Source organism: Balearica regulorum, chromosome 2, assembly GCF_011004875.1.
Source record: "Balearica regulorum gibbericeps isolate bBalReg1 chromosome 2, bBalReg1.pri, whole genome shotgun sequence".
NCBI classification, from domain to species: domain Eukaryota; kingdom Metazoa; phylum Chordata; class Aves; order Gruiformes; family Gruidae; genus Balearica; species Balearica regulorum.
The window spans coordinates 4491594-4518247 of NC_046185.1; the positions used below are offsets into that span (position 1 = coordinate 4491594).

The window sequence follows — 26654 nt, forward strand, 5'->3', positions numbered from 1 at the left end:
CACTGCAGGGAGCAACTCACCTGCCAGATACTACACACAAGGGAGGGTTTGCTGCTAGACACAAGGCATGTCCAATCTGCAAAGCAGACCATAGGATCATCTTTCTCATCTCTGGAAATTATTTGGATGGTCTTTGAGTGTCCTCGTTTAAACAACGTTACTCCCTCACTGCCAAAACTGAAACCGTCTTATGTTTTATTGTGTTCCAACATGCTTGCAAGGTCCATGTGATTGTTCACCTTTATTTCCTCTCCAGTGTTCCTCTCCGTTTCCTTCATGCGCACTCACGCCAGCCACTCCTTCCTTGCAACCAGCAGTCCTGCAACACCACACCAGTGCAAAGACCCAAAGGAGAAACTAAAAAAGATGCATGTCTGTATAAAAATGACAGCTAAAGAAACCTTAAAAAAGATGATTCAGGAGTTTTAGCTGAGAATGTGTCAGGAAAATTCAGTTGCCAGGATATGCTTTTGCAGCTTTGGAAAATCTCAGAGAGTGAAAGAGCCTGAAACGGAGGGTGGAGGCGAGGAGCATGTCCTGAAGGTGGGTCTGGAAGGACTTCCAGCCACCTTCCCTCTAACAGAAAATGTGGGACCGAAACAGAATCATGCCGTACGCAAACTGCATCGCGGACATTTCCCAGCATCACTGGGGCATTTTTCCATCCATTTTCAGGAGCCTCGATAGGGATCAGCAAATCGAACCTCATGCTCCAATTAAGTGACACTTTCACAGAGGAATCACAGAACACAAAGTATACAAAGCGTGCAAAGAGCCAACGGTACAGAGAGAAACTTCAACATCTAACTGGCATCCTTCAATTCGCATTCATCAGTTCATACTGGGACCTTCTGCTTTCTACAGAGCTCCCTGCCTGTCCCAGTGAAGGTCAAGAGGCTTCGGTGCTGGTGGTGAGCGTGGAGGCTTTACGACCGGGACTTTTCTCCTGTGAGAGGTACCACAATGGAGGTTCATTCATTCTCGTCTGGAGTAGATGGAATCAGCAGATAGACAGGACATTAGAAGGACACCATTACACTCAGAAGTGAGCAAGGAATAATAAATTGAAGCATTTGGATGTAATTGTCCAAAGGAAAATGCAGATTGTGCAAAAAGAAAAGCTTCCTAGCAGTGTAATTTATGAGACTACAAAATAATCACACAAGCAAAATATGGGAAACCCCAAATTAGAGACATCTGAACATCTAGAAACCATCTGAATACTTTCTTCCCCTCTCTAATTTCCCCAGTGCTCTGATTGCACAGTTAGTTCTGCAAGGCCAGGTTTGTTTTCAGAGTGATTAACGATTAGCAGCAGCAACAATTTTTTTCAATCCCTTCTGCAGATCAAGGGAGGGAAAAAATGCAGCTCAGACCGAATTTCTGCCTCACGCTTCCTGCTCTCAGCAGGGCCGAACTCTCCGAACAGCAAAGGCAGCTACAGGTGGTCGCAGTGAGAATATTAGCAGCAGAGGATTTGCTCCGTCTCATAACTGACTCACCCACTCATCCTTTCAGAGCTGATGTTCCTTTTCGTTTATTTATATTAATGAACTCCACCCCAAATAGTTTGCTGCATGATAAGAACTCAGATAATCTATTAACTACCTCGCTTCGGGTGGCTGCCCCTGTTGAAATGAGATTTGCATGTCATCGGGCATGCATTCCTGCAATTCAGAGCCTCCCCTAATTGCATTCTCGTGCATATTAGCATGAATTAAAGCCCAGTTGCAGAGATTTTGCCTTCCTATTTTATTCTTGTAATGTTTTTTGTTCTGGCTGTTGCTGCTGAATAATCCCCGCTTTGGCAATCAAACTGAACCTGAAAGCGTTATTGGACTTCACGGCAAACGAGTCCATTTTAGGCAGCAGATAAAGTTTCCAGCGCAACAGCGTTGCCCTTGATAAGTTAACCTCCCTCTGCCCCAGTGTTTCCTGTTTTCTCATTGTCCTTTAAGCTTTACATTTAAGTTATTTATAAGCATTAAATTGGAATTTATGTACACCAAGAAATGTTGACATTATAAATAATCTAATCCTGATAATTGTATAGAAATAAATAGGTATGGAATAGGGAAAAGGTATCATTAGATTTCGCCCTTTCAAATAGACAGTGTAGAAGACATTATTATGCAGTCTTATGCCAAGAAGTGAGACCGTATCATGCCTAGACATTATCTCATTAACATCCTGTTCATTCCCAAATCTAAATCCAGATTACAATTGTTTAATTTTGTGTGCATACATAATTTATGCGTTGTCTACCTTTTGGAGAAGTTAGGAGATCTGAGGCTCCCAAGTGGAGAACGGTGACGCGTGGCGTCCCTTGGGGTCAGTACTGGGACCGGCACTGTTCAACATCTTTGTTGGCGACATGGACAGTGTTGGCGACAACACTGTGTTCAACATCTTTGTTGGCGACACCAAGCTGTGTGGTGTGGTTGACACGCTGGAGGGAAGGGATGCCATCCAGAGGGACCTTGACAGGCTGGAGAGGTGGGCCAGTGCGAACCGCATGAAGTTCAACAAGGCCAAGTGCAAGGTCCTGCACGTGGGTTGGGGCAATCCCAAGCACGACTATAGGCTGGGTAGGGAATGGATTGAGAGCAGCCCCGAGGAGAAAGACTTGGGGGTATTGATTGATGAGAAGCTCAACAGGAGCCGGCAGTGTGTGCTTGCAGCCCAGAAAGCCAACCATGTCCTGGGCTGCATCAAAAAGAGGTGTGACCAGCAGGTCGAGGGAGGTGATCCTGCCCCTCTACTCCACTCTTGTGAGACCCCACCTGGAGTACTGCGTCCAGCTCTGGGGGCCCCAGTACAGGAGAGACATGGAGCTGTTGGAGTGAGTCCAGAGGAGGCCACGAAGCTGATCAGAGGGCTGGAGCACCTCTGCTATGAGGACAGGCTGAGAGAGTTGGGGTTGTTCAGCCTGGAGAAGAGAAGGCTCCGGGGAGATCTAATTGCAGCTTACCAGTACCTGAAGGGGCCTACAGGAACGATGGAGAGGGACTGTTTACAAGGGCATGGAGTGACAGGACAAGGGGTAATGGGTTTGAACTGAAGGAGGGTTGATTTAGATTAGATGTTAGAAAGAAATTCTTTACTGTTAGAGTGGTGAGGCACTGGACCAGGTTGCCCAGAGAAGCTGTGGCAGCCCCCTCCCTGGAAGTGTTTAAGACCAGGTTGGATGGGGCTTTGGGCAACCTGGTCTAGTGGAGGGTGTCCCTGCCCATGGCAGGGGCGTTGGAACTAGATGATCTTTGAGGTCCCTTCCAACCCAAACCATTCTATGATTCTATGATTCTATTGCAAATGCTTGAATTTCCATTCGCACAACTGACTAGCATATTCCCCAGGTCCCTTCTCTGAGTTCGAAAGGTGTCTTTGAAAAGGACAACTCTTTGAATTGCCCTCTTTGCATCCAAGAAAATGACTACTTTTAGTAGTAGTAAGTATATATATATACACCACACCGTATAAAGGTAACGAAAGATAAATACGGTGACCTAAACCCTACTCCGTTCATCTCTAGCAGGGCAAATATATTAGGAGCATATCATGTTAGATGCTGCTATAGCTGGAAAAAAGAAAGACAGTCTGATCAACCTCGTTCCCTGATAAGAATCACACCAAACACTCCGGGAGAAGAAAATAAACATCCTGCCTCAAATTTTCAGTCTGCCCGTGTTGCCATCCAAGTGCTCGAGAAACCAGAGAGGTGCCGCACTTTGTTGATAGCCAAACGGAAGGCTGAGGTTACCTCCAACACACCAGAAATTTTTTTAAACACCTTCTACTTACAAATCCTTTATGGAATTATAAACAAGAGAGTCTCCGGTTACAAAGGGATGGCATTAGTCCTGGGAAAACAGACTCTTCTCCAGGATGTTGCTTAGTGGATCATATAACCGGCTTCCGAAGAGAGAGCCTGAAACTCCAGCACCATCTGCAGCAGCTTTTCACCTTGCCAAGAGCAAGGCTGCAGGGGAGAGCAGGGGGCAAAGATAATTTATAAAGTGTCGTACTGGTGCACCCACCTTGCTACTGATACCCAAACAAGGCAGTTTAACGCTGTTTTGGGTCTCTCTGCACTACGCTGTTGTGTAGTGGGGCAGGTATCTCCCATTACACCATTTTTAATGCATTAGATTACAAGTTCAGCTGATGAGGGAATTGATGTTAGGCTTCTGTAAGAAATGTGCCTTGTAACAGTAGAGCATTTTGATGAAGTAACTAAAACAATACAAAACCACTGTAGAACACATTAAATGGATTAAGAATTGGCTAACTTCAGCTCTCATATAATTATAACCAGAGAAATTGTCTTTGGGTGTGTGTTTGGAGGCATACCATGGAGACTGGTTCTTGGCTCTACGCTATTGTATTTTATCAACAACTTAGGAAAAAACCCCTTTAAATCATTATCAACAATTTTTTCAGATGAAAAAGGCTGGGAAAATGGTAAAAAGAAGGAATACGGGTCACTGATACAAATGGGTGATTGGTATTCTGAAGGTAAGCAAGTACAACCAAGTTAAGTCACAAGAGTGGAGAAAGAAGATACATTCCTGGTGGGGGCTGCAGCAGTTCTACACTAGAAAGCCATGATCAAAAAAGGGTTGCAAGTCATAGTGAGTAATCAGTTGTCCATGAACTGACCCAATCTGTATATATAAGCAGAGGAAATCCAGGGAGAAGAGGAAGGTTATGTTGTCTGAGTATTCCCCCTCTCCCGAAACTGCTGCCGGCGCATTGTGCTCTTGTGTCCACAAAGCAAGCAGGAGGTCGAAAAGCTGGAGATAATTCAAGAGACACAAGAATGTACACAAGCCTGAGAAAGATGGCTTGCAGGGAGACATTTAAGGAGCTTAGTCTATTTAGCTAGTCAAAGCTCAGGGGTGGCTGGATGCTGATCCAAGAGCCTCCAGAGAGAAATCCAATATCAGAAGTTGTCTTCAGTCTAGGAAACAGAAATGTCCTGTGCTACCAGACTTGGTGTGAGTTTCCATACCAGGTACATGCCTTGGCCATGTCCTGCCACCACAGGAGGGTGTGGTGGGTTGACCCTGGCTGGACACCAGGTGCCCACCAAGCCGCTCTATCACTCCCCTCCTCAGCAGGACTGGGCAGGAGAAAGTAAGATGGAAAAAAACCTTGTGCATCAAGATAAAGGGGAAGACACCAACCATTGTCTCAAAGAGAAATCCAGGTGCCTGGTCCAACCAAGAGCTATGGCACGCTCTGACAGGTCCTCCCATCTAGTCAAGCCGGGGACTCGGAGCCTGTTGCGCACCGGCTTTTGAATGCGAATGTGACCAAAGAATTTGGGTCTGGGATCCTCCAGCTCTGTTTTCATTCTGTGGTTTTTGTCTCTGTTCTGATCCCAATGCCAAAGAAATGTTGCATTGTTTGAGAGATTTGAATCTGGTGGCACTGCCTGTCTCAGAACAAGCACTTTCAAAGCTCTCATCTAATCTCCAAAGAGAGAAGCAGCTAAAACAAGAGACAAAGATAGAAGGCTCAGTCAAGAAAACTGCTGTGCCTTTTCCCCCAAAATGAAGGAAGGATTATGCCTTGACCAGTTTGAGCAGTAGAAGAATGGAAAGGCTGGAGAGCAGCAACACTTTGGAATGCTGTACACAAGAAAGACATTAAAAAAATTATGATCCATATCTCACCGTACCCTCCTGCTGGATTGATACCTCAGCAGCATTTATTTCCATCATCTCACCTGCCCCTTTTGGAGACCTCTTATCCCATCACTTCAAAGGCCAGTAGCCAAATGTGACAGTTAAACAAAGGTCAGAAAGGGGTGGTTACCATCAGACTGACTCCATCTGGCTGCAGATACTGCCTTTAGCGTAGTCCCTCCCTTTGCGTGTGTGGGTTTTCTTCTTCAGCTCTACTGGGAGATGGCTGGAAGAACAAAGACAAGAAAAATAACTGGTGAATATGTAACAGGAACAATTTGTTCTGGGATTTAGAGCTGTCTATGGTCAATATGTAAGCCAGTGTTTTGAGTGAAATATTTGACTAATGATTCCTACAAGGAGTATGGAATAATTAATGCCTGGAAGTGATACGCCGGGATACAGGGAAGTTGGAAGTGGGTGTAACAGAGTGGGACCATGGCAGTGTTTGAGAAAAGCCCACACCGTTGGAAGTAGCTTTTCATGGGGGAACAAGCTGTGAAGAAAGTACATGATGAAGAACAAGCTGGATGCGTTAGCAAACTTTAAAAGAATGTGTTAAAAACAATGCTCCTGTATTTTGCAAGCAATCACAATGCTAGCTGCATATTTTTAATTGCAGCAAATTATTGACTTGCACAAGCTTTACAAAACATTGCTGAAGCTCAGGCCATTATACTTAAGAATAATTGCATGAGCTACTTAAATATTCAAACACTGGTGAATAAACAAGTATTGTTCAGTATTAAGGTCTCAACAAACTGTTGCTTCTTCTGGTTGAACCTTGTGTTCACCGTAAAGACTACTTTCTTATGGCACTTCTAAAAGCTTATGTGCAAGTGTAAGTAAGTGCAACATATAATTTGAGGTCCTTTTAGTTAATTGCCCACACAGCTGAATTCTACATAACCGCTAAATTCCAAAAAGGCAAAATCTGAGCTGTTTGTTTATTTATTTTCTCTTCAGTGGGAACTAAGCTTTCTATTAATCACTGACTGCAGCTGAAATGAATTCATCATCACAATAGTAAAACAAGAAGTGCATTCATTTAACGGCACATTAAACTGTGCATGCAGTTTAGCCCCTTTGCAATGTGGTTGCTATGGCATTTGTGGGTGGTGGTGAAGATGACAGGAGATTCTCAACAGAAATGCCAAACCACGCTCTAATATATGTCATACTGACCTGTTATTAATTCAGTGGCTGCTCTTTTATCATAAAAAAAAAAGATCAGCTCAACTTTCACTTCAAGAATAGATGTGAAATTCAAAACAGCAGTGGCTATATGAGTAAATCACATGACAGAAACTTTAAAGGTTGATTTTTTTTTGTGTGTTGCTGGGGCTTTCTGAAACCATAGAAGGATTATAAGGAAATGGGAATAAGCTGACAGTTGCACTAAAAAGTTGGGCTGTGCACCTGCCCATGGGCTTAGTTCTAGCAGTTTCATCTTGCCATAAAATGTAATGGTTGTCAGGAACATATTAACTTAAATATGAAGCTCTATTTCCTTGTGAGTTTTTTTCTAGGTAGATGTGCAACCTGCAGCAGAGCTGGGTACTTCTTTGGTCCCATGTTCTTTATTTACAAAGAATTTGGAAGTCTGTTTTCTTTAACTTTGAGAAGAATCAAATAATGAAAAATCTCTTTCACAGTCCTTTTCCTCGGGGCTGTGCTTATCATCTTTGTGCCAGGGGCTGGGGCTTCTTTTTCAGCTGCATGGAAGCCATTCTCCATCCATATGTCCTGCACATGTGTTTGGGCAGGGACAGACAACTCTTCTGTGTAGTTCCTACTGTTGCTTCAATTATCTGTGTCTTTAATGAAGGTTACTGGCTACTTATATTAACTCCGACACATCTCTAAGACAGTCCTGTGAAATAAAATGCAATTACATAGGAAGCAGAAGGTATAGATTTGTGTTTTCTCCCCCAAATTAGGAACTCCATGAGCATCCTGTCTGGACCATAGCAGTGGCTGGTGCCTTCTTGCTCATAGGAAGGTGACGCCCTTCCTGCAAGTCATATATTTCTGAAACCGCTCTGGAGGCTGGGTAACAACGGGCATTTAGAGTACGCTGGCACTGGGCTCTTCCCAGAAGAGCAACCCGCCTTAAACCTGAGCTTTTCTGATGGTTGCGACAGGCTGTCGTATGGTGAGAAAGGTGGAGATTAAGACGTTGCCTGCTGCTTGCATTGGCAAGTAAAATACTGCCAGAAATAAGTTCAGCAGAGGATGTGAAACCGGCTTGTAGGTGCCAAGGCTTGTCCTCTTGTCTTTCCCTGCATTGTTTTCTGCCCTGCAGGTCCTGGCCAAGGTCACAGACGGCGATATGCCCATTTCCGTCAGCCCCCAACTGTAAAACAAGCCTGAGCAGGGAATACTGGGACTATTCACGGAAAATACACAGGCTCTCTGCACAGCGGCAGCCAGGGTTTCTCTGTTCAGTATAAGCATTTCAGCTCATCTGGCATTTTTCATTCAGGAGTATCAACCTACTGTCCAGTATAATTATGTACTATATGCTCTTAAATTTTTAATTAGTAACATGCACTCAAGAGCAAATGGTCTCTTTTTTTTTCCCCTGGTATACAGATATAACTCCTCTCAGCGTTAATGGGATTTACATGGGTTTATCAAGTGATTAAAAAACCCCTAAACGTCAGCTTCTGCTAACATTTACTGTGTAATTTCCTGCTCTCTCAACACACAGGGAGTATAACTATGCGCTATTAAGTGCTACGTAACGAGGAGAAAAAACATTGAAGGTTAATGCTCAGCTTTACCCATATCATTGTTGGAAACCTGTTACATACACGGTTCTTTCTGAAGTGTTATGACAGATCATACAGACCGAAGCAAATCAAAGGGAAAACTGATTTAAAAGTCACAGATGGGTCTTTTCTCCCCTGCGAAAGGGCACGTCTGTTCTTGGAAGCATCTGGGTGATGGAGGTTGCAGCAGCAGAAGAATGTGAAGGTCCATGCAGCACCTTGCTCTTGCTCTGAGGGGAATATATGAAGAAGATAACACCAGGCGGGCTGATTTAATCTGTTCTTATGTGCCTCCAGTCTCCCGTCGGGCAGGCATGAAACAACAAGTCCTTCAATGTTACCTTGGCATTCCTGGGGGCTGGAAACAAGGTTTAGTCCCAAAAGGTGGGACTCATCTCTCCCAACTTCAGCTGTCTGCAGCGTAGGCGTCTCCCCTAGCCGCCTTCTCCCTAAACTGCCTACGTCTTTCCCCAAATACTAAGGAATAAAACTAGCACAACCTGAAGTTAGGTGACAGCAATTCCACCTGAACAATGCATGAACGGCCCTGACTTCTCCATGATTTCGAGCTACAAAGCTGGGGCCTATTTCTTCCCCTGGAAGTGCCCTGGTCTGTAACGATGAGAAGAAGCCGCTACAAACAGGTGTGCACAAGATTTATCTCACCCCAGCTCCATCCAGGCAGCTTTAGGGTAGAAAGGGCTACACTATAAACTGCATTACTGAGCCATTTCTGTGGTTGTTCAAAACAAATCATTTAAAAAGCTCCTCTTAATGCCAGTATTTTTTAATGCTTTGAGGGCTGAGTTTTACATTACGAACTTCTTTCTTGAAGGCTTCACACGCAACACGCAGAAACACACAGCCTGGATAAATTTTACACACAGTTTCAGAGTCTCGATATTATTCTCCAGCCATTTCTTATGTGCCACAGCCGAAGTGACTTGTGAACAGGAAGCTGAATGGGAAGGGAGTATGGAAACACAAACAATTTTAGGAACCGCTAATACAAAGTCTAGCCACATGCTTAACCACCTCCCAGAGAAAATCAGATTAGCATTAGCAGTAACACGTGCAGATCTGTTTATTGGAAAAATCGAGAAGGAAAACCTCCATAGAGGGTGACTGCTCCAGGGTGACCTTCTGTTGGACAGATGCTGAAAACCGATCTCCCCAAGCACACTGCAGGCAGAAGGAGCGACGCGCATTTATTGTGCCACCGTAACACGGCTTGATGGAATAGCTGTGCAATTTGCTGCTTTTTTAACTAGTGACAGAAATAAAATAAGAGAGAGGGTTGGGTTTTTTTTAAACTTTCATATTGGAGAACTTGCCTGTTCTGGGGGGAATGTTGTGCAGGCTCAGCTGCAGGCAAATACAGCCAGAGGCATCCCACACACATACCAACACATGCACAGGGAGCCATACACAATATGCAAACACCCTGAAATCCCAAATAAATATCTCGAAAATCAGTTGTGCTCCAGGGGAAACAAGGGGCCTGCCCACACACAGAATTAAGAAGTTAATTAGTGTTTAAATATTTCCTTGCAAGCTTTGGCACTATTACTGCTTCAATGAGTATAAAACTAGCAAGAACAAGTGACTATATGGGTGAAGAATGACTGGTTTTCAATATGCTAAGATAAATGATAAACAAAAATCATACAAGTAAACTGCGCATGTTTTTGTTACAGCTTTAAGATGGCATGATTTGGAACTGAGGTAAATACTTTTTTTTAAAAAAAGCATATTCATTTTCATCTAGCAATGACCTTTTAATATGTTCAGGTCCCTGAAGGGGAGATGAAGTTACCTGTGGTCTTCTGTAAGAAAGAATGAAGAAAAAAGGCACTTCAAGATCACTTAAAATCAAGGATCAGCCATGGAGAAATACATTTTCACCCTTTTAAGTATTTCACCAGAGTTCATGATCTATTCATTTTGATACATTCTCCTGTATGACCTCAAGGTGGGATGGGTTTTGATGGGTCTGCCAAGAAGACTCATCTGTCACCTATAGTTAGAGAAGAATGGGGTATCTCTACTATAGCTGGCAGTGGACAGATGAAACATTGCTTACCCATTCCTGTAGTCATTGTTATATTTGCCCATCTGAGGGAAACTATGACCATAGAATCACAGACTGGTTTGGGCTGGAAAGGACCTTAAAGATCACCTAGTTCCAACCCCCCTGCCATGGGCAGGGACACCCTCCACTAGACCAGGTTGCCCAAAGCCCCATCCAACCTGGTCTTAAACACTTCCAGGGAGGGGGCTGCCACAACCTCTCTGGGCAACCTGTTCCAGTGCCTCACCACCCTCACAGTCAAGAATTTTTTCCTAATACCTAACCTAAATCGACCCTCCTTCAGCTTAAACCCATTACCCCTTGTGCTATCACTCCATGTCCTTGTCAACAGGCCCTCTCCAGCTTTCCTGTAGGTCCCTTCAGGTACTGGAAGGCTGCTATAAGATCTCCCTGGAGCCTTCTCTTCTCCAGGCTGAACAACCCCAACTCTCTCAGCCTGTCCTCATAGGAGAGGTGCTCCAGCCCTTTGATCAGCTTCCTGGCCTCCTCTGGACTCGCTCCAACAGCTCCATGTCTCTCCTGTACTAGGGCCTCCAGAGCTGACCACAGCACTCCAGGTGGGCTCTCAAGAGAGTGGAGTAGAGGGGCAGGATCACCTCCCATGACCTGCTGGCCATGTTTCTTTTGATGTAGCCTCGGACACGGTTGGCTTTCTGGGCTGCAAGCACACATTGCTGGGTCACTTTGAGCTTCTCATCAGCCAACACCCCCAAGTTCTTTTCCTCAGGGCTGCTCTCAATCCATTCCCTACCCAGCCTGTAGTTGTGCTTGGGATTGCGCCGACCCATGTGCAGGACCTTGCACTTGGCCTTGTTGAACTTCATGCAGTTCGCACTGGCCCACCTCTCCAGCCTGTCCAGGTTCCTCTGGATGGCATCCCTTCCCTCCAGCGTGTCGACCACACCACACAGCTTGGTGTCGTCAGCAAACTTGCTGAGGGTGCACTCGATCCCACTGTCCATGTCGCCAACAAAGATGTTGAACAGTGCCGGTCCCAGTACCGACCTCTGAGGAACGTCACTCGTCACCGTTCTCCACTTGGACATTGAGCCATTGATCTCAACTCTTTGAGTGCGACCATCCAGCCAATTCCTCATCCACCGAGTGGTCCATCCATCCAATCCATGTCTCTCCAATTTAGAGACCTCTGTGACCCCATCGCAGAGGGCCGCCAAATTTGTCGGGCACAATTTGCCCGTAGTGAAGCCGTGTTGGCTGTCACCAATCACCTCCTTATTTTCCATGTGCCTGAGCATAGTCTCCAGGAGGGTCTGCTCCATCATCTTGCCAAGCACGGAGGTGAGACTGACCGGCCTGTAGTTCACCAGGTCTTCCTTTTTTCTCTTTTTAAAAATGGGGGTTATGTTTCACCTTTTCCAGTCAGTAGGAACTTCATCAGACTGCGATGTCTTCTCAAATATGATGGAGAGAGGCTTAGCAACTTCATCTGCCAGTTCCGTCAGGACCTGGTGATGCATCTCAACAGGTCCCATGGACTTGTGCACCTTCAGGTTCCTTAGATGGTCTTGAACCTGATCTTCTTCTACAGTGGGCGGTTCCTCATTCCCCCAGTCCCTGCCTTTGCCTTCTGAGGCTTGGATGGTGTGGCTAGAGCACTTGCCAAAACATGATTTTGTTTTATTCTCTTCTGAGTGCCACCAGCAGATAGTTAATATAGTGCTGGGGGAATCAAAGATCTCTAAGACACCTTGCTGAACGTTTTACTTTCCCTTTACTGTTACTGTACTGTTGGGAATAGGTGAACGGTGGAAAAGAGTATGGATTTATACTTTACTCTTCACACCTCGGGCTTTTGGATTTGCCTTTTTAAAAAAGTTTTTTATATCTCATTGGTTTTAGTTAACTATAGGCAGAGTTTTCATGTTTCACTGTATGTATTGAAGCTATACATGCCTCTTTTCAGGCCTCTAGGGATTTAGGTATAAGCTAGGACATCCAGAAACATGTTGAGCACCTCAAAAGGGAAAGACTTTTGCATTATAAATTTTAAAAAAGGCGTGGGTGGTGGGAGGGTTTTAGGCTGAAATACTCTGCAATCAGAACATGCACTTACCAAGCTAAGAGTCTAGCAAATAGTTTTACATAGGACCAAAGCTTTATGGAAACATGCAACAAGGATGGAGAGGAAAAATATCACCACGTTAGTGCTTACTAATTGCTGCCTGCATTACAGTTGTGACAGCCTCACATTTTACAGTTCGCTTCTCTTAACGGTTGATAAATGGTTTGGTTTTATGTGTAATTCTTTGTCTAGAGAAGTTCACTCATATCAACAAGAATAAGATCAATGTTCTCCGAGCACAGCTGCAGCGAGGCAGCTGGCTGCCATCAGTATGTATTAAACTCACCTCTCAAAGTTCTCTTCCAGCTTTGCCGCCAAGTCATTTTTCTGACCTTGAGCAGGATGTTTTATCTGTTGAGGTACCACCTGGAGCGCCTGCAGATGGGAATCCTTCTTAAGTTTCAGAGACCACTATCAATTTAGCTAAACCTTAAACATCACAGAAGTGCAGGTATTATTGAAACATACAGGTAGAAGCTGTGGATAAAACAGTCTTTCTGGAAATGACTCTCATGGTCTCGATTGCTTGTATGCAGTATTTGTCCTCAGTGCATTCTGGACACAAAGGTCTGAGTGTGTTTTTGCTTTTAGACACGAAGAGTTGGATCAGCAATGAGACTATTCCTTTATTTTATTAGAAACTGGTGCTTCTATTTAACTCTGGGTAACAGGAAAAGTAAATAAATGGAAGTAAACTTCAAGTTTTTTTCCTCCTTTCTGGCTTCCTCAACTGATATGCATGTTTGCATGCATTTATCTTACCACTTTTAACTATGTTTGAGAAAACTGTATAATGATTGAGAACCCCAACATGTTTTTTTAAGCCAGACAAGCTCCACAGCCCAGTTCCCAACTCACCCCCTCAAGCAACTTTACTGATATGGTTGTAATAGCACAGGGCTGGTGTGAAAAGCAAGGAAGGAGAATACTTTGACTATTGCTGTTGAGGACCCAGCATCTTAAAACCCCAGCCCAAGGGACTCTCTTTCATCAGGAAAACTGCAAGCCTGAGAATACTAAGGATTGTATCTGCACAGCGAATGATCCTGTCCCTGCACAAGGAAGTGCAAAGCAGTGATGTGCTTTGCCCCACCACTGGAAGTGTTCAAGGCCAGGTTGGATGGGGCTTTGGGCAACCTGGTCTAGTGGAGGGTGTCCCTACTCATGGCAGGGGGTTGGAACTAGATGGTCTTTAAGGCCTCTTCCAACTCAAATTGTTCTATGATTCTATAATGTGCATGGTTTTCAGAGCTAAACCCTCTCTAGAGCAGATTGATGCATCTACTTGGGGCTCTTGTCTGTTGTCATACGGGCTAACTGAATTTTTTTGAGAGTGTAAAGCCTTTTAGTAGGGCGTTGGAGGACTGTATAGGTCAAAGGGAGGTAAACCTATAGTACTCCTTGTACGATCCCCTGGGAGTGGTCTTTGAAGTGAACAAACTGAAACACTACATCTAGTTTTTATTTCAGAGGGAAGTATCTGAGTGAGTCCCAAAGACAACTGGGACTGAACTAATGTTTTTGCATTGTGGATGCTCAAGGGAGAGGATCCAAAAGTGAACGGGGAACTGAGTTATTTAAGAGGGTGGAGACATCTCAAAGCAAGAGAGGGGAACTGGCTGCTGCCTGTGGATACAGAATATGAGAAAAGAAGGGAAGTGAAAGAAAAGAATTGTTTAACCTAATGTACAACTTGGGGAAAAAGGCAAACACAAATAACACCACAGACAAATGTACAGTGGAGACTGAAAGTTTCTCACTCATGACTAGTTTACTACACACCCTTGAGTAGGACTGGGAAGTTAGCTGTTTTGGGGTTGAATTTGACAAATTCAGGATCAGGCTCATGCCACAAGGTGGATGGTGATAGCAGGGCACCACGAGCTTCCTTTCAGTCCCAACCTCGCTCTTTGCAGGATGGTCTGAATCTATGTGTTGCCACACTTTTTCTCAGGATAAGTCCCCAGGCTTGAGTATTTCCTTTCATAGAAATAATGATGAATGTTAAATAGTAGAATTTACTTTAAAATAAATAAAAAATATGAATAAACATGTCAGAGAAAGGGCTTGCTCCTCATTTGGGATGAATAGGGGCAGTTCTGTTCACTTCTGTGGCCACAATATGGCAACGACGGGTTTGGTTCAGATAAAATTAATCACCAAAAAAGGACTTGATCTTCTCTTGGACTAGGAGTATCATTAGCTCCTTCCTTAGTCTGCTCTTCCAAAATACTGCTGAACAAGAGAGGAAAAAGGATGAATCATTGCAAAACTGCAAATATTTGGCTGGTTTAACAGTAGTAGAAGCCTTTCTCCTATAGTAATCTCTTCCTCTGTGGGCTCACTTCAGTTTATTTTAGCTCATGAATGAATGTATCAAGTATGTCTCTTGAAATTCAAGACAAATACTTTAATTTAGAGCAAAAAGGCAAAATAATGAAGGATTGTTGATCTATGTACCTAAAAATAAACATCACCAAGCCTGTATTTAAGGACATCAAATATTCCACAGGTGACTTTTCAGTAATTCTAATACTTGACAGTACAGCTGCAGTGTAAGGAAGACAACACAAGCCTAATGGATTCTAAAACAGTCCTCATTTATTGTGGTCAATAGTCTAGTATTTGTATTATTTTTACTGAGGGGACATTGTTCAGCACAATAGCTTAAAAATAACACTACTCTTGCTATTGAATGTGGTGAATTTTTAATTTTTGTTTCCTGCGGAGTACTTCTCAAGGCAGAGGTTGACTAAACAAAAACTTCAGAATTAATTTTAAAAATCTGTAAGGTCGGTCTCAGCTTTATAACATGGCTAAGTAAAACTGCATGGCTTGGCAAACTGAAAATGGAACTGGAAGCTGGGTACGCTAAGGGATTTTCAGTAAGTTGTTCTTTTTTCTATCTAAAAATTTTGGAATTCTTTAGAAATCTATTTAGTATATAACTAGCCAACTTAAAACATGCTAAATTCAAAACTTCTCTAAAATGTACTGTTGTTTTAATTTAGTGCTAATAAATTTCACTTTCTGCACTACTTACATAAACTCTTTACATTTACCATATGCATTTTTCCCTTCCCATTAGCACACTGTAATCACGTGCACATGCATATAAGAACATTATTGCAATGTGCATTTTACACATATGCACAAACCATATTATATTATAACAGCTGGTATAATTTGGTCCTTAACAAAGACAATTGCTTTTAAATGTATTAGAAAGCTTCTAACTCTTGAACTCTCACTTCTGAAACATTATAAAGATTAACAGAGACTGATGCTCTTTAAAGTATAGAGATAACCATATAAAACTAAAGCCTACAAGCGGTCTCTTGCTATAGGAAGGGGAGGTATACCTGCCGAGTAGCCCAGATGCTAATTCCTGGAAGAAGTGTTGCAAACGGCATACGGGTCTTTGTGCCTTCCCAGGCACTTCAGCTGGTGGCTCTGCAGCTGCTTCTGAGTTTCTGAGCTGGTCACCGGAATATCTTGATATGCTCAAGGAGCGTTTTTTTCCGTACTAAATCACAACAAGACAAAATATATAAATATTCCCAAAATATCCTGTTTCCCAGAATATTTACATATGATTTCAATGTGAACTTAAGGAAAACAATATTCTCTGCAGATATTAAGATTTTCCTTGACACCTGGTTAGAAGCAATGGACTTTGTTTCTATTCTTGACATCAACATCTGTGAGTTTCTGTTTTCAGACAATTTGCGGGGCTCCTCTCATTACAGCAAAGGGAACCAATATGTACTTCTACAGACAAGAATTTGCTTTTTAAGTATGAAATCTCTCAAATGTCTTAATCTTTTTATTACATATTCATTACATATTTATTACTTATTGTTATTACATTTTGGTTGCATTTAATTTGATTTAAATCACAGTGAAAGACAACATTGGGATAACCATCAGGAACTTGAAATATCTCTACACTTGTTGCACCTGCTTGGGAAAAAACCAAAGCAGCTCAGACTGCAACTAGCTCAACATAAACAGATTTAAAAAAAAAAAAAAAGTCTAATGCAGGAGCTGATCTAGCAACATCAAAACAAAACAGTAAGGAAATCATTGCTTCTCCGATATGCACAACTCCAGTCTTTCACTGAAACTGCAGGAGTTTTTTTCTAAGATACAGGTAAGAGGGTTGGGAAAACAACTGTTTGAAGAAAGAGAAAAAACTCTGGCTTTTGCAATTTGTCTTCAATGTTCAGGCAGCATCAAGCTCTTTTCTGAACCTCTCCTAATTGTAATTCCCAATATCTTCTCAGAGCTATTAAATTACTACGCCTATTTTACAGACTAGAACTGGAAGCATCAAAACACTAAATGACATTAAATCCTACATGAAGTTCATGGCAGAAAAAAGACCTAACACTGCACTGCTTCTTCTAAGTTGTAAACTCTTTGACAGTGAAATATCCTGTATACGTATTATGTGGGTAAGTAATACTCTTACAAAGTTAATACTATGATGTGCAAAAAATATGTTTCTAAATAAATAGTAAGAAATTATCCACATCTGATTGACAAGGCTCTTTCCCTTCCTGCGTACCGAAGCAGCCAGGTAACTTTCTAGAGAGGCAGACATCCATGAGAAAGAAATGTCTGACTCTTTCTAAAAAAGACAAATCCATAATTAGGTACACTCCTCTCTCGCTATTCCTGAAGCAGTCTTTATTCAATGCAATAATTCTGTCATAAAGCTAAACAGTCATACTTTTTAAACTGGTTCAATAAAAATTAAAACTATTACAGTTTTTTCTTTTTGGGAGGAGAGTAACATTTTCAAGAACAAATTCTGATGAAAAGCCGCGTTATAGGTGATTCACTGCTGTCAATTCACTTTTCTATAGCTAATAGTGACTTTGATGCAAGAATATTAGATTGCCACAACGAACAAAAATCTTTGTGGAAACTAAAACACACCTGGCTGCAATCTTTCTGTTATAGCAATTGTTTGCAGAATAAAGGAACACAAGAGAAATATTTTTCAGTGCTTGCTACATCAAACTGAAATGGCCGACAACATGAGGATATATAAGAATACAATCGTTAAGGAATGTAGTCTGTTCTTCACAGGTTATAGTAAAGTATGAACTCACTCCAACATGTGCCGCAATCAACTTCTTTAGTCCTGCAAAGCAAAACACACTGATTTAAGTCAAACCACAGGTTTTCTCTCTTACCTTTTTTTGTGTGCAATATTCTTCCTACAAATTAAATAAACTCAAGTGTGTCACTGAGGTAACGGGATACAAAGGCACTTCACAGAACACCTCCAAAATACGCAAAGTTGTTGTGCCTGTACTGAGAAAACTAGTAGGCAGAACTGTGTGTGTAACATGGAAAAGAAGACAATACACAAAATCTCATTTTCTATACTGTAAATGCATACACGCCAATGAATGTCAGCCAGTGCACTGAAGGGATAAAGAGGATATCCACGAGTTCGACAATCCTGCAAAGAAAGTATTTTCCAGTGCATCACTGTCTTCTAAACATATCTGCTGTCATAATTAGCTCCATATTTTATCCATTGCAGAGGCGGTCTTCAAAAACTTTGTGCAAGAGAAGTACCGTTTCTCTGCAGAATCCTAAATAAGAATAAATTATCAATTTTTAATTAGGCAACTGAAGAGCAAGGACCTGAACTCAAGAAAATTACAATCCTCTTTTATTCCATTCTTATTCCAGCTTTCAAAGCAGCACAGGATGAACAAATTACTACCTCCTGGCTGACTTAAATTTATGAGGTCACTTATTCAGTGGTTCCCAAGTAATGACTTCATGTAGACAGCAGGGACTCTCTATGCAGACATCGTAAAATGAATTCACAGAGGTCAGCAATATCTTGCCTAAAACTTAAAATGACTCTTTTTAACAAGAGGAAAATGTAATGCAATGGGATTGCCTCTGAAACAGGATACGGGATAGGAAGATTCACTCCACTCCCGAAGTGCTAGAACACGTCCTCTTCACCACGTCCCACAGTGCAACACAGCTATCGAAGCCAATGACACCTGGTTGAATGGAGCAATTAGAGCCCCCATCTCCCACTCGTTTGTTAGCAAAGAAAAAAAGTAAATTTCCAAGGCCACAGCTTTAGAGAAGACAAGAACCCTATAACTCAGAGGAAAGGCATGTGGAACAAGTACTGGGGGTGTTGGTAAACAGCCAGCTGGATATGAGCCAGCAGTGTGCCCAGGTGGCCAAGAAGGCCAACAGCATCCTGGCTTGTATCACAAATAGTGTGGCCAGCAGGACCAGGGCAGTGATCGTCCCCCTGTACTCGGCACTGCTGAGGCTGCACCTCGAGTGCTGTGTTCAGTTTTGGACCCCTCACTACAAGAAGGACACTGAGGTGCTGGAGTGTGTCCAGAGAAGGGCAACAAAGCTGGTGAAGGGTCTAGAGCACAAGTCTGATGAGGAGCAGCTGAGGGAACTGGGGTTGTTTAGCCTGGAGAAAAGGAGGCTCAGGGGAGACTTGATCGCTCTCTACAACTACCTGAAAGGAGGTTGTAGCCAGGTGGGGGTTGGCACACTCACCAGCTGTGTCAGGAAGTTTTCTTCCACACACGCCAAGAACCTCCTAGACTGTTTCCTCTCTGCTGTATTGCATTTCCAAGAGACACCTGGTAAGTTGAAGTCCCCCACAAGAACAAGGGCTAGTGATCGTGAGACTTCTCCCAGCTGCTTATAGAGTAATTCATCTGCCTCTTCATCCTGGTTGGGTGGTCTATAACAGACTCCCACCATGATATCTGCCTTATTGGCCTTCCCCCTGATTCCTACCCATAAACACTCAACCCTATCGTCACCTTCATCAAGCTCTAAACAATCAAAACACTCCTTAACATACAGGGTCACCCCACCGCCTCTCCTTCCTTGCTTATCTCCTCTGAAGAGCTGGTACAGTTCCACTGCAGCACTCCAGTTGTGTGAGTCATCCCACCATGTTTCTGTGACGGCAACTATATCACAGTTTTCAGGCTGCAGAATGACTTCCAGCTCCTCCTGTTTGTTGCCCATGCTGCGTGCATTGGTGTAGATGCACTTCAGCTCGGCTACTGATCCTGCCACCTTTTTGAGGGGAGAAACCCTAATTCCTATACAGCTACCTGAAAGGAGGTTGTAGCCAGGTGGGGGTTGGTCTCTTCTCCCAAGTAACAAGTGATAGGACAAGAGGAAATGGCCTCAAGTTGCACCAGGGGAGGTTTAGATTGGATATTAGGAAAAATTTCTTCACCGGAAGAGTTGTCAAGCACTGGAACAGGCTGCCCAGGGAAGTGGTTGAGTCACCATCCCTGGAGGTATTTAAAAGATGTGTAGCTGTGTTTCTTAGGGACATGGTTTAGTGGTGGACTTGGCAGTGTCAGGTTTACGGTTGGACTTGATGATCTTAAGGGTCTTTTCCAACCTAAATGATTCTATGACTCTATAATTCTATGTACCAGTCCTGTATCCTACTCCTAAAATCCAAATCAAAGTAGCATCAAAGTCTTCATGATTCTGGGACACATTCCAAGATGACTGGTCACATTGTCTCATCAGAACTCTTTCCACCTAGAATTAAATATTAGGTTGATAACAAATTTGTAGATATTACAGTTGAATAAACAGATACTGGGAAACAAAGAAAACAATAGAAGAATCAATATTCACATACATTCAAAATCATTCACTGAATATGAGACTGGCCAGCAGTGACCGTGAATACCCACTGAAAAGTCTCCCTTCTTAATGTATTTGGTTCTCTGTTTGAAAAGAAATCTACAGAAAATTGTTCTCTGACATCTAAAATGCCATTTAAAGTGACCAAAAGGGTTGCAGAAAGGAGGTTTTGGGGTTTTTTTGTTTTTTGGTTTTTTTTTGCTATTTGCTCAGATGTTGAAAAAATGGGAAAGAAAAAAAAGATGAGTTTTCCCAAATGTGGTCATTGTAACCTTTTAGACAATAGGTGTTCAGAACATTAGTTAATCTTATCATAAATGGCTCAAGCTTAACACAGTCTTAAAATAAAATAAAGTTAAAATATTCCTCACCAGTCATCCCTGCACTCCTTGCTAGCTGGACTGATGTCCCATGGGCCCAGTGGAGATCAGGAGGATTAGATCTACACATTCACATCTGACTGCTATAAGTGTGTTGAAATTTGCATTAAGTACAAGAACCCCTTTGATCAAAACATCACATACATTTTACGCATCAAGGGGCTCTACAGAAAAAATGTAAGCTTACCAAAGCAGCTGAAGGGATTTTTTGGGAGGGATTTGACAGAGAACAGAGTGATGAGGCTACTGTCACTGTTCCTGCAAAAAGCTGACTTGATCTGATTAATGACAAAGAACCAGAACTGCTAAAGGACAACATAAAAAAAAAAAAAAAAAAGTTTTTTCAATACCAGTTTGACTAAATGAAAGCATAAGGATTGTGGGTTGGCTCACAACTGGAAGAGACAAAAGTCTGTATCTTTACTGGGAAAACCACCAAGCGCACTCCTGGAATGTAAGTGCCGTGGCTCCAACCCTGGCTGTTTCACAACTAGCCCCGCTGACAGCGCATACTCCTAAATACCCTCCTTCTCTCTTGAGCCTTTCTGAGAAAAGCGTGCAACACAGCTCAAGGCATCAAACCGGTAGAAAACTGCAGAAGGTAAGTCAAAGAATTCAAGCATTTCTAAATGTCCGTAAGAACTTCATCCCTTTATGCTGCTCGGTCTCAACAGAATGCAGTTTTAAAATACATGGGTTGATGTGGCTCAGCTACAAGTTTGGGGTTTGCTTGGGGGGGGGCAGGGGAAAGAAAAAGTTGATTTCTATCATGGAAGCCAAAATAAAAGAAGAAAACAATCTCTGATGGGAAGTACAGCCCTTTAGGATAGCTCATGAATTTTACTTTCCATGCCATCAAACTAGTGCGCCATCTGAGAGTCTCCCAACTCTCTTGTGCTTTTGTACCGACAGGACCGAGAATGAATCTCTCCTCTTTCCTTTCAATTTCCATTTCTTACTTGGAACCAGTCTAACTGAGCCAATGTGGGACCTTTCCTTTCCTTCTAGAAATCAAAGCTACCAGTCGGGACAGAGATTTTGATTTTCTAGAAAGATAAATAAACTACTTGATCCCACACTTCCACCTAGTCACCGCGCTGAAAGGCCAGGTAAGGCGGTCTATGTTACCATCAGGGTAGCAATGCTGCAAACACACACCAGAAAATGAAGCAGCAGTACTGGGAGGGTTCCCTTGCTGCCATGTTTGGTTTTAGCCAGTTATATCCAGAGAAAAAATGTCTTGGTTTTGTTTTGTTTTGTTTCCCACTGGGAAATCTAGGAGATTATTACCCTGCTTCTAATTAACACATTAACATTTGCTTTGGAGGTTTTAGTTAATAACAGCAACTCATCAGGTGGGTCCCCTAGCTGCTAATTAGTTTTTTTCCACACCAAACTTTCTACCTGAAATTTCCTTCCTGATCCTGTGTAATTTTGCCGATTTCCCTTGGAGCTTTTCTTAAGAATTTCTTTGTGGTTTGTTGTGTTGTTTTGTTTTTTTAATAATTAAAAAAAAATGTCCACTGGTGACTTTACATTCAGCTTCTACTCTAGACGCTGCCCAGAAATGCTAGTATAATGGTTTGTCTTTTTTTTTTTTTTTAAAAACCAGAGAGCAGCAAAGATATGCATATTAACATTATTAACATTTTGGTGCCTTTAATTGTTCAAGTCTGTATCTTCTAACCATGAGGCTGCACATACCACTGTGCCCCTAACTGCCGTAACACTCACCCTCCATCTACATGGCATTATTCACTGTTGAATGTGGGACCTGATCCCTCAGGGTAACCCATGCCACTGAGCCTACTGATTAAATATGAAAACTCCCACATGAGAAAAACCTGCAGCATCAGATTTGCAGCAGATTGTTAACTCTGATAAGATGGGCATTGTCATTTTATTTCTACTTCTAAAATAGTTATTTACAATATGCTTTTCCTTCACCAGTGTCAGAGTACTATGTAGACTCCTCATGTATGCAGTTGAAGACTTCTTCACCTGGGATTGATTTAAAACAACAAAAAAAAAAAAAAAAGAAATTTCCTCTTACAATGAAGAATGTTACTGTGTATTTCGCGAAATATTTAACATCTTGCCATTTTCTCTTTTTTTCCAAATCCTGCTGCATTGCATCATTGTCACAGCTTGAAATAGCCCTGCAGTTCAGAGCTACCTGTCTCTCATAAGCCTGATCACTCTGGTTGCTTTAATGAATATTTACCATCCTACAGAAAAGCTGAAGATGCCTGACTGCAGCTGTGCTCCAAAACACCGGAAAGAACTAGTTCACTTTAGAGCCATTACGCCCAGCTCCATCACTTAATAAAAGGAAAGACAATACAAGCTACACTATAATGAAGTTTCCTATCTTTTTGTTTATACCAATGCAGCACGGGTTTAATAACCGGTGTAAATTAAATGAGATAATGGTATGGACTGGACAAATTATACCAGTAGTATTAAACCGAATGTCTTACGTCAATGTTAATAATTTGATAATAAATTATAGGGCATAGTCTTTTTTCTACCTAGCAACAACAGGTAGACAGAGCGGGCAAGAAAATTATTTCAATTTTCTGCACAAGTTCTCAAGAATACGAAGAAAACAAGAATCTTAGAAGACAAAGGTGCAAGTCACAACTTATAAAAGTTTAGCTATGTAAAGATTTAGGCTAATTACCTAGGCTCTCCCATAGTCAATTGAGAAAAATAGGGGTAATGAGAGGGTGATTCATTGTATTCTCAATAGGTGGGATGGATGAGCTTCTGGAAGTGCCGTTCTCATAGGCAATTAGTTTGGATGAGGCCCTGAAGTTGGAGGGGAAAAAAAGCAGCACCTACAGACAGAGCAGAGATTTGAATCTGGATGCCTTATATCCATACAGAAGCCATGGCTATCATCCTACCGTGTCTCATGAGTTTCTGCTGAAACTATCGTTTTGGATAATCATGTAACTTTTCATTGGACATCAACACAGCTCCCCTCTCCCAGCTGAGAGCTTGAATTGCCAGCTTTTACGGAACTTCCTCTACATTTGACTAAATATTGCATTCTGTAACGTGAGAAACATTTCCTAGCAAGTGTTTTATCAAAATCAGTATGTTGCTGAAGGCTTCTGTTTTTACAAGCATTTTGCTGATGAAAGAAAGCAACAAGAAACCAACAAAAAAATTCTCACCAGGACCTGAAACAGAGACTTTTCAAGAACTGCTACGAATCATTGATTTGATATACTATTCTGGGCTTGCCTTCATCCCATTAAAACCAATGGGAAAGCTCCCAAGGACTTCAGACGGTGTACTTCTTCTCCATGTGAAAAAGTGTAACTATTAAAAGATTGAGCAGAAATACAAGAATCAGATTCACAGTTCTAATATTTCCCTGGCTTTACTCTGTCTCCTCTACAAGTCACGCACATATCTCTCTATTTTTTTTCTACCTGTAAAATGCAAAGAATTGGTACACTGATGTTGCCCGGAGAACCTGGAAAGGATAAAGTCATAAAACCACAGGAATAGTAATTATTTATTAAAGCAAGGACATTTGAAAAGATACCTAAATGAAGAACATCTATTAAACCTGTGTATAAAATCAATAGGATATACTACGCATGGCAGAAAGTAGGTATTGCTACTATCTTTTATGCATAGGATATAGCCCTGGAGAGGAGCTATTTCCTTTTAGGCCCATTCATCCAGTGAATAATGTGTGAATTTGGCAACTCATACTGTCTCAGCTTTCCAGTGTAAAACAATGGGGATAACTATCTTCTTCACAAGCTTGTTTGGAGGCTTGAGCACTTTGACATCTTTGGATGAAGACTGAGACAAAGGAGAAATTATTAATAATTGGGATCAAATTCTTGGAAGGGTCACAATGCAATTCCATGCTATTGCTAACAGGCATATCATAAAAATTTTGAAGCTTCATTTTCCCTTTCATTTTCTCTTTCCAGTATTTATACTGCCCCTTCCCTGTATATTAATCAGAAATTATACTCCTGTTTTACTCATGCATTTCCTTCCATTTTTACTATCCCAGTCCCCAAGAGCATTCAATTTTTCCTGTGTGTTCCTGTGAACATCCTCTTTATTGACGTCTCTCAACTTTCTGTCATCGGTAATTTTAATTAGCACATTTCTACCTTTTCTGGCAAGAGCATCAATAGTGATACCAAGACCAATAATTATAAAATAACTTAAATCATTCTTCCTTCCTTCCTTCCTTCATTTCTGCATAGTCGTCCAGCTTCAGTAGAAAGGGTAGAGTGTATTTGCTATCCTCTCTAGCCTACAGCCTGCTGGTTAAAGGACTCTCTCCTCTAATGGCCAAGTATTTCTATAAAAGATAGATAGACTGCTATTTTAAAGAGAGATGGTAGGACTTATTTTTATATGGTGCTCAATGCATTTGTGTCATGTTCAGAGCTTACCTGATGGATTGGCTCCTGTAGGGGCTTGGGACATTTTAGGTGGGGTTCACCTGGATTTACAATCTAGGTGCCTACTTGTTTAGCATGTCTCCCTTGAGTTTCCTCATCGTGTCTGGAAAACTAATAAACATAGGGAAGTTTGAGGGTGTGACTTGTCTTACCCTGAAGTGAACTACCCATGTTTGATTAGATGAATTACATCCCAAATGCCATTGACTAGTTCTCCATCAATTCTAACGGCAGCCCAGCCAGCTACCTCAGATGCAGATACAGTTAAACCAAAGCAAAATACAGCCCACCTCATTTTCAGACACACTGGCAGCTTCCAGAGGTGGAGGTTTGGGATCTGCTCAAGCTCAGGCTGCCTGGGGCACGCAGAAGAGCAAAAACTGAGTTCAACGGCCACCAGAGGTAAGCAATGGATTAATAGGGACTTTTAAAATTACTATTTTACACTTAGATTATTAAATATACCCAACGACTGACAAGCACACAAATACTGTGGTCATATATAAGTAAATATGCAAGTATTTCCTTGAAAGAGAATATCCCAGTCTTGAAACAAGAGAACAATTGTGCCAACCGGTGCCACCGTGGAAACGAAGCAAGGCCAGAGGTCCCAGAAAAGGCCACAGAGCGAGTGTGTCTGAGGCGTTTTCGTGCCTCCAAGCAACTGGGACACCGGGTCACAGATGACACAAGCGACACCGAGGATGCAAGCTTGAGTGCGGGGAGCCGTTTCTGTAAAGCGGAGTGAGGACAAGGGGCTAAACTTTCCCTCTTCCCGAGCTAACCCCCTCCTTTCCACCGGCCCTTCAGGATCTGCGTTGCCTCCGGGAAGGAGGGCGGGAAGAACCCCTGAGGCCGGCAAAGGGAATGGGATGCGCCCCGCCGCCATCGCCGCTCCTGACAGGATTCGACAAGGACTAACGGACTCGCGCCACCTGAGGCCCGCACGCCGCGCCTGCGCAGGCGGGGCGGGGCGGCTCCCCCCTCCCCCCCGGTTTGAGGGGCGGCAGCCTGACCCCCCTCCTCCATCCCCCGCAGCCATGTTAGTGTGGGGAGCGAACCAGGCAGGCAGGGAGAGGGCAGTCGCGCATCCCATGGTGCAGCGCGCCGGGAGGGCGGGGGAGCGGCCTGGAGTGGCCGGGGCGGGTAGGCAGGCAGGCAGGCAGCTGCCCGCGCCGCCGCGCTAGACCCACCTAGAGCCGGGCGGCAGCCGGGCGGCCTCAGCAGCCGGCGTTGGCGGGACATCTCGGCTGCTTTTTTTTCTCCTCGCCTCGGCTCGCCGCGGCCCCTCAGTCCGCCGGGGGCCAGCCGGAGGCGGCTGCCCGCAGCGCGGTGAGTGCTGGCGGCAGGGGCTGCCTGAGGAGGGGAGGGAAGGGGCGAGGGGGACAGGCGGAGTGAAGCGCAGCGGCCCCAACGGCCTTAACTTATACAGCAGGGTGGGGGGAGAGGGAGGCGGTGGGAAGAGGGGGGGAGCAGTAGCAGCTTCTCCTTCCGTGTCCCC

General features: G+C 43.0%; 1 protein-coding gene and 2 long non-coding RNA genes across 14 annotated transcripts in view; 1 reads left to right on the plus strand and 2 right to left on the minus strand.

Annotated features, from left to right (window-relative positions):
• The window catches only part of LOC142600292 (uncharacterized), a 429271-nt gene that overhangs the window by 276426 nt on the left and 126191 nt on the right, over window positions 1-26654 (minus strand). The window lies entirely within an intron of this gene.
• On the minus strand, window positions 727-16186 carry LOC142600702 (uncharacterized). The gene is made up of 4 exons (XR_012834262.1): window positions 16002-16186; window positions 12926-13014; window positions 5821-5916; window positions 727-1038 (listed from the first exon to the last, which is right to left on the minus strand). It is a non-coding gene; the product is annotated as an uncharacterized LOC142600702 (long non-coding RNA).
• The window catches only part of PTK2 (protein tyrosine kinase 2), a 224129-nt gene continuing 223673 nt past the window's right edge, over window positions 26199-26654 (plus strand). For 4 of the 12 annotated variants that reach the window (XM_075743219.1, XM_075743225.1, XM_075743226.1 and 1 more), the window contains exon 1: window positions 26199-26485. The gene's annotated coding sequence lies outside the window, so the exon portion shown is untranslated. The remainder of the gene's footprint in view (window positions 26486-26654) is intronic. The other 8 variants (XM_075743221.1, XM_075743229.1, XM_075743222.1 and 5 more) reach the window with 3 other exon arrangements.